General features: G+C 48.8%; 1 long non-coding RNA gene across 1 annotated transcript; it reads left to right on the plus strand.

The window, feature by feature from the left end:
• Nucleotides 1-10924: 10924 nt before the first annotated feature.
• LOC147367357 (uncharacterized) lies at nucleotides 10925-12994 on the plus strand. The gene is made up of 2 exons (XR_015170044.1): nucleotides 10925-11012; nucleotides 12297-12994. It is a non-coding gene; the product is annotated as an uncharacterized LOC147367357 (long non-coding RNA).
• Nucleotides 12995-13716: the final 722 nt, after the last annotated feature.

Genomic DNA, 13716 nt, shown 5'->3' on the forward strand with positions numbered 1-13716 from the left:
TGCCCGTTGAGTGGATGATGTCATCCAACTGTGCATTACCTTCTATTTTATTTTCGTTTTGTAGACTGCTTGTATTCTGACCAGACAATTCTGTCAATATAATAGCTTTCTTATTCTCCCTTCCCATTTTTTACTTCAGAAGTCATTTTCTTTCCATACTGTGTCTTACATATGTTGTCTAACACAGAGTTTGTTCAGTGATCATATATCTTGATTTTATGGAGACATTTTTCATTTCCTGGGTCTATTTAAGGTTCCCATATGGCTATTATTGGACCTCTCGGGCTGAGTCAGCTGGGGCTGTGTCCGCCCAGCAGAGAGGACAGTAGACCAGAGCAGGTGTGCTGCGTCTGCAGTGGAGCGGGTGCACGTTTCCCAGGCTGGGTAACTTGAGATGTCTGCCTTTACTCTGTGCTGAGGTATCAGCTGGGGTCGGGTTCCTCTGTAATTCCACCCTGTCCCTCTTGTGCCCGGATCGGACTCATCCCAGAATGACAGGACTTGTCACTCGCAGGCCAGCACCTGCTTGAGAGAGGGGCGCCCCCCACAACCAGAGTGTCATCCCTGCTTCCTGCAGTGCTCTGCCTGGTGCTGACTGTCTAATAAGAAATAGAGTCTCATCAGCGTAGGACCAAGGCCAATCTGGGGGAGAAAGCTGTTTTGATCACAAAGTTGGGAGAATCGCTAAGCTTTCACTCTGGCCACATTTTTGGAAGAGTTCGCTCTGACTTCTTAGTGATGAAGAGTCATGCTGGGGGATCCTTTGGCTGCTGCTGCCTCCATGTTCCCTTGTTGATATTTTCTGGGTGCAACCCCTGAAGCTACAGATGGGTGGTCTCTGCCACAGGTTTTTGGAGGCCGCGGTGCTCTGGATCGGCTGTTAGCTGTGGGCATTGGATCCAGCCTGGGAGGGAAAGTAACAGCTCCAGACTGGAAAGTAAAACCTGCTTTGCTCCCCGGCTGTGGAAGAACATGCGCCCTGAGCTGCCTGCAGAGTTGTCAGAGGTGGTGGTGACCCTGTGGGGGCTGGACCCTAAACGCTCCCGCTGAAGTTCCAGATAAACAAGTGGGAGAGGAGTTGGTAGTGTGCCAGCAGGCCCCTCGCTTTATTTTAGGAGGGAGCCAAGGTGGGGGTGACCCCCTGAGTAGGAACTGGGCTTTGGCCGAGCCGCCTCCTCGCCTGGCATTGGGTCATGCGTCAGTCATCTGTCCTGTGTCTTCAGTGTCCACAAAGAGGTCTGTGACCACTCTCCATTCTGCCAAGGGAGCCTGGTGCCTTCCTCTAAGGGTCGGGCCTCGGTGACTAGAGCTGCACGGGGCCGCTCAGAGTTCGGGGTATAAATATTTTTAGCTTCCTGGACATCACAGGGTCTCGGTTGGCTCCTGAACTAGCTGTAGTGTCTTGACACAAAGTTAGGCATCGATTTTCTGTAAATGAACACATGTTCAGAAACATCTGTATGTTCCAGAAAGCGTTATTTACAAAGAACTTCGGTGCTGGATGTGGGCCGTGGGCCATGGGCCATGGCTTGCTGACCACATAGCAGAAAGCTCAGGGTGGGCTGCTCGGTCAGCAGGTGGCCTTGAGAGGTCACCAGACCCACTTCCCTGACTGGTGGTCATGAGGCGGTGGCAGGCCCCACTGCACACCTGGGCAGGCTGGATGTGTGGCAGGTGTTGACACTGAATGTATGGTGTGCCTGAAGCATGCCATCCGTGTTCCAGTTTGTGCCCTGATTCCTGGGTCATGTGCTTTGGCAGTGTCCCATCTGAAGAGGGTGATCACTGCCAGCAGTCTTCCTGGAAGTGGGCTTAGGAGTCGTTGGCAGGCTGCTGGCTCTGTGGTTCTGGTTCGGGGCTGGCCTCCTGTTTCTTCATGCTCAGGCACCTCAGAAGGCCCCCTGTGGCTGGGGTTTTTGGGAGACTTCTGGGGAGCCTGGTGTGGAGAGGGTTCAGGAACACCTGACTGGGGGGCCCTGGTGTTGCAATGCCCCCTGGAGTTACCTCCCTCTGGGCCGGCTTCCACGTTGAGTGATTTTGTTTGCATCACCCACACTGAGCAGAAGTGCAGGCTGCCTCAGGGTGGGGCATCGGGTCTAGTGTGGCAATGCTGGTGGGCGTCTGATGCTTCACTTTGCCCCTGTTCCAGTCAGCTGTCGGCCATGAACACCAGTCAAAGCTTTCCAAGCACTGCTTGCAGGTTGACTCCATCTGGGGGTTTGGAGGCAAGTTTGGCGTCCAGGTGGACAGGTGAGTGAAATAGGTGAGTGAAGCGTTGTGAGCAGACAAGAATCGGGGTAGTGGTTTCCCCTTGGGGGTCAGGAAGGGGGCTCCTGGGTGCTGGCCGCGTGCAAGTGCTTCATTACCAAAAAGGCATCCTGTGTGCCTGTCTCTGGCACGTGTGTGAAGCTCCCACGAGATGGTCTGAAGACATCAGGAGAGGGCAGTGCTGGAACCCACCCCTGCTTCAATCTACCTCGGCATTCTCACCAACCATGTAATCCCACCATGGAATTATCCATGACATGGCTTCTGTCTACACAGGGTATCCTGTGTTGAGCTTGCCGCCAAACCCTACACAAGGGTGAGAGTCCAACAGCAGGGTGGTTAGGACAGATGTCAGCCAGCTTCCGGGGTCTTCTCCTGCAGAGGTCCGTAGAAGAGCCTTGGTCAGAGACCTGCTTCTCAGGTACAACACCAGTCTCAGAAACCAAAACTCACTCTTTATCAAGCAAAGAGTTGGCATACGTTTTAAGTAGGGTATCCAGTAAACTAAGACGTCTATGCTAGTGGGATCTTAGAGCAGAGAAAACTGTGCCAGAACCTTGAGTCCATGAAAGAGAACAAGTTGACATGGATGAACTCACCACCCGGAGCCACCATAAGAAGTATATTAGTTAGCTTGTGCTGTGTAACAAACAACCTCAGAACCTAGTGGCTTAAAATAACGTGTATTTATTATCTCAGGTTCTTTCAGTGGGGTCAGAAATTCAGAAATGGCTTAGCTGTGCGATTCTGGCTTGGGAGTCCCTCGTGAGGTTATTGTCAAGATGTCATGTAGGGCTGCAGAATTCTGAAGGTGGTTCTGGGGCTGGAAGAACAGCCTGCAAGATGGCACACTCACAGGGCTGTTGGCGGAGCCTCAGCTCCTCCCCACACGGACCTCTCCTCAGGCTGCTTAAGTGTCTTCACAACATGGCAGCTGGCTTTGCCCAGGGCAGGAAGTCCGAGAGAGAGTGAGGAAGAGTCTGAAATGTCTCTGACGGCCCTCTTTTCAGTAGTTACATGCTGTCATTTCTATCTTATTCTATTCATTAGAAGCGAGTCACTAAGCTCGGTCCATACTCAAGGGGAGGGAGATTGGTTTCCCTTCTGAGCAGAGGAACTCCCCAAAACTTGAGGACATAATTTAAAACCACCACAGCAAAACCCCAGGGACAGCAGTATTCTGGGAGCTTCTTTCGACTTAGACTTTGTGACAGACTATGGGACGGTATCAACTGTCGCTAGCCCCCCTCTCTCCTCCCCACTCAGAAAGTGGCCTCAGCTGGCTGTGTCTATGGGGCCTAAGACCTCTGGGTGTCAGCCACCGTGTCCTCACTCTGGAGATCACACTCATTCTCCTCTAAGCATCGCACACCTGGAACCCAGCATGCTGGGCAACCCAGGGAGCACACCCCATCCTCTCCCACAAGTTGGCTCCAGCACCAGTTTTTAAATATTTATTTATTTGGCCACGCTGGGTCTTAGCACCAGTTTTAAAATATTTACTAATTTGGCCACACTGGGTGTTAGCACCAGTTTTTAAATAGTTACTCATTTGGCCACGCTGGGTCTTAGCACCAGTTTTTAAATAGTTACTTATTTGGCCACGCTGGGTCTCAGCTGCATTGCGCTGGATCTTTTAGTTGCAGCACGTGGGATCTTTAGTCGTGGCACGTAGAATCTAATTCCCTGAGCAGGGATCAAACCCAGGCCCTTTGCATTGGGAGCATGGGGTCTTAGCCACTGGAGCATCAGGGAAATCCCAGTAGCATCATTTTTTGAAGCAATAAGACAAAATGAGCCTTCAATTTTATAAAGTCTCAGCCAATTCTGATAAAGAGTGCCTGGTCACATTTGCTGAGTTTTGGGCAACTCGGCAGCATGTCAAAAAATTGGGCCCGATCACACGTACAGACTCATTCTCTGATTTCCAGGACACAACAGTAAACATCAGTTCATGTTCAACAGGCCAAAGGAGAACAGCCATTGTGTGGTTATCTACTGTTGCACAGTGAACCACCCAGAACTTAGTGGCTGCAAACAGCCACCCATTATCTCTCATCAGGCTGTGGGTCGGGGGGCTGATTGGGGCCTGATGTGTGGTCGATCTCCAGTGGGGACACTCCTGCATCCACAGTCAGCTGGTGGGTTAGCTGAGGTTGGCTGCTCAAGGGTAGCCATGGTTCATGATGGACAAGCTGGCTGTTGGCAGGGATAATGATGGGAGTCTTGTCCTCCAGCAGGCTGGCCTGGGCTAGTTCACAGGGAAGTGGCCAGAGAGCAATGCTCTCAAGGCCCTGGAAGCTTGTCACTTTGCCTCTTTCTGTTGGCCAAGCCAAGTCACAAGGCCAGCCCAGAAGCTGTAGAAATATGCCATGCCTCTTGACAGGAAATGTTGCAAAGTAATGTGGCAAAGGGGGCAGTTACAGGCCAAGGCAGGAGAATCATGGCCTCCTACAATCCACTCCATGTGTGGTCTTCTTGACTTGATGCTGAAGAAGAGACTGGATAGAATGCAACATCTTCCCGCTGTTGTTATTGTTGTTCTGTTGCTAAGTTGTGTCTTACTCTTTGCAACCCCATGAACTGCAGCACCCCAGGCTTCCCTGTCCTTTAGTATCTCCTGGAGTTTGCTCAAACTCATGTCCATTGAGTCTGTGATGCAACCTGACCATCTCATCCTCTGTCTCCCACTTCACTGGATAGAACTGAACATCTTCCTGCTAAAAACTCTTTAAAAGCAAAAAAGACAGCTTTGAAACAGAGTTAGAAACATCTATTTCAAGCCAAGGGCCAAACATCGCACTGAATAGTGATGTGTTACAAGTGGTCTCATTAAAGTCAGGGACAAGTCAAGGATGTTGTGATCACCTCTGCTAATTATCAATGCTCTGAAAGTTCTAGAATGTGCTATCAGACAAGAAAAGTCAATAATAATTGTAGTTGCTGAAAGAGGGAAATAAAATAGCCACTGATTGAAGATGATATGATGGCCTACCTGAAAAACTCAAAAGTATCAGCTGAAACATGGTAGATAATAGAACAGCTCTGTCAGGGAGTCAGATGCTAACAACTCTCCAGAGTTATTGTTGGCAAAAGAATCAGTGTACCTGCTGGAAACTGCAGCGGAGAAAGGATGCAATCCAAAAAAGGAAGGTGCTGGGAGAAATAGAAATACCCTATGATCAAACTTAAGAGGAATAAAATACCAATATGCACAAAAACGTAAAGTTCTCCTGAGGAACGAAGGATGGGAGGAAGGGATCGGGGGAGGGAGGAAGGAAGTTTGTATAGATGGATGGATGGATAAATGAACAGATGGATGGATGGATGGATAAATGAACAGATGATTGGATGGATTAATGAGTGGATGGGTAGATGGATGGATGGGTGGTTGGAGAGATGCATGGACAGATGGGTGGTTGGATCAATGGATAGATTGATAGACAGATGGAGGATGGATGGATGAGTGGATGAATGGATTAGTGAGTAGACAGATGGATGGACAGATGATTGACTGACTGGATGGACAGGTGGATGCATGGATGGATGAATTACTGAGTGGATGGATGGATGGGTGAATTACTGAGTGGATGCATGGATGGATTAGTGAGTGGATGGATGGATGAACAGATGGCTGGGTGGCTGGCTGGCTGGAAGTGTGGATGAACGGAGGATGGAATGAATAAAGCAGATGTTTACACTTCAATTCTAGAAACATATTCTACACAATTGAGTAGGAGCTGGGCAATGATTGTTTTCTCCAAAACAGTGACAAGTGTTTGGAAAACGGCCTAAGTGCTCATCAGTGAGGGGGGAGGTACAGTCTGTGGACATCCCACAAGGAACAGCCCTCACCCTCCTTCCTGCCTCTTTCCCCATCCCCAGGAGCTCATCAGGGGTTCTGCCCATGCCCCACCCTGAACCCCATCCTCACGGGGGTTGCTGCTTGAGTTTACCACCTGTTAAACTCAACTCATAAGAAGCTCCCTTTACTGAGATACTTTAATAAAACCTCCGGGGAACCCTCAGCACCTTCATTTCTAAAAAGGTGGCTCTGGTGAACCCTCTGGGGCACAGAGAGCAGAGCAGATACGCTGGGAACAAGCGCATCAGTGCGGGGTGAGTTGACCACCCTCACGCTCACACTTAGAAACAAGGAAGACAAACGGACAAGAAAGCCTTCACTCTTTTTGTGTAAAATAACTGTGAGCCTGAGTCAGGCTCCACCTGCTCCTCAGGGCAGGTACATCTGGGAGATCATGTCTCCTCACCAGGGTTCCTCTCCAGAGTGGACACACCGAGTGTGGGGACTGAGCTGTGTCCTGAGTCTGCACTCGAGAAATGAGGAGCTGGCCGGCCCTGAGCTCCTGGCAGCAATCCATGTTTCCACCAGATTCGTTTTAATTTTTCCAACTAGGAGGACCCTCTTACAGGACTTTCAAGGTCTTCCCACGTGGAGGAAACTTGGATGAGCACGATAGGACTTGGTGTGACCTGGCGGATGTACAGACTCTTAAAACCCTGAGAGCCCAGGGTCTACAGCTCCCATAAAGGAATCTGCCGAATAGGACAGGCCTGACAAGTCAAATGCGGGAAAAACAATGCAGCCTGGGGGCTAAGCCTTTTCTTTCACTTTCTTGACATTTATATTTACATTTCTTTTAATACATTTTCAAAAACTTCCTTTCTTTTTACACTTTTCACATTTTCAAAAGTCCCTTTTTCATGTTTTCAAAAACTTCCATTTCTGTATTACACTGCCACTGCAGCCCAGCTGTTACAAAAATAATCTGTATGAAGTATTCATCATCTATCTTTTAACAACACAACTGCCGCAAATGAAAAGCTGTCATGGTTTTGAATGCTAGAACTTTATTTAAGCAGGAACAGTGGACATCTGTATAGAGAACCCCGCAAGCGACACAACCGGGGCGGGGCGGGGGGGGCTATCTCTCCCTACTGAAGGAGGGAGGTGCACCGTTCTGGACGTGGGAGGGGCTAGGGGCCGGTCAGGGACATGATCTCCTGGATCCCCAGGCGCAGCTTCGGCCGATGCGGCGGGTTGCTGATGCTGATCTCACGCTGGATCTCCGTGTGACAGGGCAGACATGATGACGCCGCTCTTCACGTTGGCTCAGCAAGCAGCCACCTACCAGGCCGGCATCCCGACTCAGAGCTGGGTACGGGAGACAGGAGGCAGGAGGTTATGCGTGGCTGTGGAGGGACTGATGCACCGGCCGCAGGTGCGGGCGCGGGTGTGGGTGGAGGTGAGGGGGCGCATACACACCTCCAGCCAGACCACAACAGTTGGCCCGTCCCACTGTGCGAAGGCACACCTTGTCTCCCGGCTTCCTCCAGCAACTCATGCCTACAAGTAAGGAAACATTCAAAATTCAAGAATCACTACTACACACGGGTATAAAACAAGTTAACCTAAGTATTTATTCTCTTTATAAATTTGCAAAAGTGAAATAGTATGCATCTCATCATTTTCCTTTAATCTTCTAAACCATCTACTTAATAAAAGTTCAGACATATTACAAAGAACACCTGAGTCATGAAATGCTGAATGAGTCCCCGCAATTCCTTATAGAATCACCTCCTTCCCGATGAAAGAGTTATCGCCAACCTTAAAGGATTCAGAAGTCTGCACATCCAAGGGAGGAGGGTAGTCAAGGAAAAACATCCACTCTTCCCTTTCTAAACAGTGAGGACAGATACGTAGAAGAGGAAACCACACCGGGGTCTGAGCAGAGGAACCTGTCCCTGAGAGAGCTTCAGGGATGCACAGCATTTCACAACAGACACACAAAGAGCAGCGCAGACTTTCAACACAGAACACTCTAACACAGCAAGCAAGGAGAGGGCTGGATGGGGGCTGTTTCTATCCTGCACTGCTGTTCAGCTAATTAGCCATGTGCTAAATTAAGATACTGGTCATTCTTTTTTGACTAGGCCGCTGTGTGGCTTGCGGGACCCTAGTTCTCCAACCAGGGATCAAACCCCAGGCCCCATGTAGTGGAAGTGCAGAGTCCTAGCTATTGCACTGCTAGGGAATTCCCTAAAGATACACAGTGGCTTTTCAATACACTCAAATGGCGTTAGACTTTACTTAAGATTGTGAAGTCTATGTATGGTTAAAGCTCGAACTGTTTCACATCAAATTTCAAGTAACTGTTCCTTTAAGTCAACCTTAGGTTTCCTAGAATAGTAAATATTCTATTTTCTAGGAATAATTATACCAGAAAACACAACAGGTATCTTAATAGCTCAAGAAGTGAAAGTGAAAGTGAATTCACTCAGTCGTGCCCAACTTTTTGCAACCCCATGGACTGTAGCCTAGCAGGCTCCTCCACCCATGGAATTTTCCAGGCAAGAGTACTAGAGTGGGTTAGTTACCATTTCCTTCTCCAGGGGATCTTGGATCTCCCAGGGATCAAACCCAGGTTTGCCACATTGGTAAAGGCAGATGCTTTACCGTCTGAGCTACCAGGGAAGCCCCTTAATAGCTCAGGGAGAGGTTTTAAAAAAGGCAAACTTTTTAAATTCCCATATCCCAGGGGAACAAGGCATGTATCACGTGCCTGGAGTTCGCGTCCCAACCACAAGCACCATCCAGAAGCAAATGGAAGACTCGCTTGGCTTCTGCTGGGGTTTATTTCCTTCCTCGGCTATAAGATATTGCATCACTCTGCTGTCACCGGCTCTCTCTCAGCTGAAACCTAGCTTTATAGAGACAGCTTCAGAGACGAGCCTGGGGGGCTGCCTGCTCTGTGGAACACTGTGATGACCCTGCTCGGGCCACCCTGCGGGGCTACTTAGCTCAGACCTCCTCTGCCCCCTTGAGGGTCAAATTCGTGACCCCTGTTTTACAATTCGTTAAAACACTTGCTTAGCAGTAAACTGATGTGGCATGCTTCCTTGCCTTAAAATTAGAGCCACAGGAGAAAGATATTCGGAAATACGGTGAATTCTATGGGGAACAGACACGCCCAAGAGAAAGCCACACCATCTGTGGATGACAACGGGCACTTTAAAGCAGGACATGAGCACCACGGTCAAGCTGTCTTTCCTAACAAGATGGCTGTGTGAGCTTCTTCCCATCAAATGCTACACACGTGGCACCACCCAGACAACAGGTGTGGCCTTGTTTTCCGAGACTGACCGTCCGCACAGCCCAGCACCTCCTACGAGGGTTCGCTGGGCTCCCCTTCACCAACACCATGCCGCACTTCTGCAGCGCTGCTCAGCTCAGAGCCTGGAGCTGGGGATGAGCCCCACGGGAAGGCTTCAGGGCACACACAGCTCAGCACACCTGCTGACTCGGCTTCCCCTGCGAGCTGGCGCGTGACAATGTCCACCAAGGGGAAGAGGAAAGACAGCATTTAGAGCAGGAGGTACGTGATGCCTGAGGGGAGTCCCCACACACCCAGGACACTGCAGTGACCAACAGGGATGCGGACGGTCCCGCGGCCTCGGCCTCCCCTCCTCACGGAACGCGTCCAGCACCTGGTGACCCCGCAGTGCTCTCTCTGGGAGTTTCCACGCAACGTGAAAATCTGAGATTCACCAACCCTCAAAAATGCTCTGAAAGTGGATGCATTGGCTGCGTACATTTAGCAATTAAAAATACTTTTGAGACAAATTGGGGCTTAATAGAAAGAAAATAGTTTTGAGAAACAAACTGATTTTCACATCTATAATGCCATAAATGTTAAACAATATATCAAGTGATATTTTTTCTGGAATACTAAAACATTTTTTCACGTTTTATAGATAAGGCATTTTCCCTGAGTCGGTGACAGAACTGAGATTACCCACTGTGGTCAGAAAATCCTCGTACTTTGAATTGTTCTCTATGAAGCCACCAGAACATCCTAGAGTTTGCCACACGTAGCAACAGAGCAAAGAACAACCCACTTGTGCATGTGCACACACACACACACACAGAGTTAGACATCCACCTTAACACCAGATCCAGAGAAACCTGCCTACCAGAAAACACACACATGCACACACAGACCCCTAGACACAGGCACCGAATCCACTGAGATTCCTTTAAAATTATCCTTCCATCACTTTCAATAGGCACAGAGCTCCTGAAACTGACGACGAGGCGCACAGGCTCCTTACTTAAGGGCGTCCCTCATGTCCTCGTGGCTGGCCGTGCACAGCACCCCGTCTGCAGCCAGTCCAGCCGAAGGGACTGCAGAGAGGTGGGGGTCGAGGTTTCACATTTGATGGTGGTCTTGTCATCTCATACCTCTTCCTGTAAAGCTGGCAGCTGAGGGAATGAGGTAAGTGTAAAACTGAGTAACAATAGACTGTGTCGAATATGTGAATCTGGAGCTCTGTGAATCTGGAGGTCTCAGGAGAGACTGGCAGCTAGCTGGTCACGTGGAGTAGCTGTCCCCATGACAGCATTTCTGTCATCGAATGTGCCGGTGCTGCTCTAGTGTGACCACCCCGCCCCTCCCCCCAGGTGGCAGGGACCCCCACGTGACAGCCCCCAGGCTCGCTCTCTCTGGCTCATCCACCCTCTAAAAGTTTCCCCAGACCCTCAGTAGCAGTGGGCGCTGCTGCGAGTGTGAGTGTGTGTGTCCTCGTGCCCCATGTGATGTTGCATGACTAACCGCAGTCTGTGTTTGCACACTTCCTCCCGCGCTCATGGGACCATGCAGCATGGCGGGAACGCAGAGGCTGGATTCTGCTACAGTCAGGACTTACTCCTGCTGAGCTTCGGGGTGAGTACAGGCCGGCCTGGTCCCGCAGGGGCATGGAGGCCACACCCTAGGAGTGGAGGGTCAGCGGGTCTCCAGAGGTCAGCCCGGGAGAGCCCTCAGCAGCAGAGAACATGACCTTGGCACCTGGCTGCCGCCGGAGTAGTCAGAGCACGGCCTGAGTCTCCCTCCCGTCCCGGCACACGGGTGTCCCTCCCACAGCGGCAGTGCTGCTGGCCACGCCCTGTGTGTACGTTCTCAGAGGGAACAGGGCCCAGAGCATCAGGGTTCACGAGGCTGCCCTGCCCTGGGCCTCTCTGTCTGGAGGCCAGTGTTTAACACTGAAGTGCACCGGCATCTAGGGGGTCGGCCGCCACTGAGGGGCCACCGTCCCTTGCAGGTGCTGCTCTGGGTGGTCCTCTGGTGGGTCCGGCCCGGGAGGCCAGCCCTGCTCGAGCCGCTCTGAGAGCAGGAGGCTGTCTGCTCTGTCCTGTTCACGGCTCAGCTGGAAGGCTGGATTGGGTTTTAAGTTTTTTTTACCAGCAGTTTTTAGCTATATGTCAGAATAAAGTCAGCCACAGAGTTCTCTCCTTGATCTGCTTGGTCCTTCGTGTTTCTCTGGATTCTCAAAGCAGCTGAAGCCCAGAATGGGCTGGGGGGGTGTCTGAAGGGGCAGGGACTCAGGCACCAGTCGCCGTCCCAGGACTGACTCGTCTGTTTGTTTCCAGTTTACCTGCACTAATTCTGCAGGTGATTATACAGCGTCCAGAATACAACAAAAGACTACATTTTAAACTCAATGCAATCTTTAATCTGTTAATACTTGTTATATGGACCCTAAGATATTTTATTACCGAGTTTTTAATTAGTGAAAAATTCATGAATACCATAGAGAAAATATTTTAAAATTTAATGTTTCTTTTATTTATGTAAACTTATGACTTCATTTATATACTTACTTTTTCTTGTATATCTGGGCTATGAATCTCCTTTCAGATCAGTTCATGTTCTGATACCTGATTTTAGTCTTTCAAATGTATGTACTGTAATGCTTGTCTGTATAAATCCTATGAACAAATATAGGGCTTTTGTAAATGATGCATTTATTGTAATTATTCTTGTTTAATTTTTAAATGTTAAACCATGAGAGAAGGGGTTTTACTGCGATTGTAAAATCATCATGACACGGTGTGCATTATCCTTCCAGAATGTAACCAAGCTGTCCAACAATCACTCTGAAATGAGCAAACTTAATTTCAACCAATTGTTGTATTTTAACGACTGACCTAAACTGTACTTTTTTTCTAGGAGGAAATGCTTTTTGTCTGCAGTGTGAAGCGATTTAAAAGTACTGGGTGTTAAATGTGAGCTTCTAATGAAATTTGGGCTGAAAGGATGACTAGAAGACGACTATGAAAATCTCTCCGGTAACCTAGTCTCTGTGGCCCTGGATCCCTCGCCTCCGGTGAGACTCTTCGAGGACCAACCTCGGTGCCCTGCATCCGCTGTGGAGCCATCGAGCTGAACACGGAGGGCACCACATCCCGGACAGACAGACAGCATAGTGCAACTCTGACAAAGGCCTTATTTTTCTTATGTAAATCATCTTTTTACATCTGTTTGTAAACATGTTTAAAGAATGGACCTAGGCGTACATTTTTAGATTTTGATGACATAGCCATTTTGAATAGTATAAGTAGCAAATGTAACTTTTACTTTTTCAGCAGCACATTAAAAAAGCTAGTAAGAGATGCGTTCAGATCATGGTGCCTTATGCAGCTGATATCTCGGTAGACAGAGACAGCATGTCTCTCTACATGTGGGTTCTGCCTTTAATTTCCTTGTACAATTCATTGTTACCATTCTGTTTTTCTATTAATCTTTTGTGATCTTCCTGAATATGTGACAAAGTATGTACAGTCTACTTTTGAACTATTTTTATCACAGTATTATTTATTGCTTTCTTTCAATAAAGTCAGAGCTTCCCTGGTGGCTCAGAGGATAAAGCGTCTGCCTGCAATGCCGGAGACCCGTGTTCGATCCCTGGGTTGGGAAGATCCCCTGGAGAAGGAAATGGCAACCCACTCCAGCATTCTTGCCTGGAGAATCCCATGGACAGAGGAGCCTGGCGGGCTACAGTCCACGGGGTCGCAAAGAGTCGGACACGACTGAGCGACTGAACTGAACTGAACTGAATGTGCTGAGAGTGCTATGTCTAGATGATGGAAAAACAGTGAGGTTTCTATATATATGTATCATTTTAATCTTCTGCAGCAAATATGTCTAACAAAACATATAATAAATATTATTTTAAAATATACAACGTTTGACCCTGTTTATAAGAGAGGCCTTTTTAATATGATAAAATTTACTTTAGTGTAATTATTTCTCCCAATAAACCAAATGCTTGCAAGCAAGCATTACCTTGAACAATGCTAATTTTTTTTTAGACATGAACTAATCTTTTTTTTATTTTTTCACGTATTTATTTATTTTTGGCTGCACTGGATCTTATTGCTATGCTCAGGCTTTCTCTAGATACAATGCACGGGCTTCTCATTGATGTGGATTCTCTTGTTCTGGAGCATGGGCTGCAGAGCGTGTGGGCTTCAGTAGTTACGGCACACCGGTGTAGTCGCCCCATGGCAGGTGGGATATCCCTGGACCAAGGACAGAACCTGTCTCCCCTGCATTGGCAGGTGAATGCTTAACCACAGGCCCAACATCA

Source organism: Bos grunniens, chromosome 8, assembly GCF_055505025.1.
Source record: "Bos grunniens cultivar Pamir isolate PY7600 chromosome 8, Bosgru_T2T1.0, whole genome shotgun sequence".
Lineage (NCBI taxonomy): Eukaryota > Metazoa > Chordata > Mammalia > Artiodactyla > Bovidae > Bos > Bos grunniens.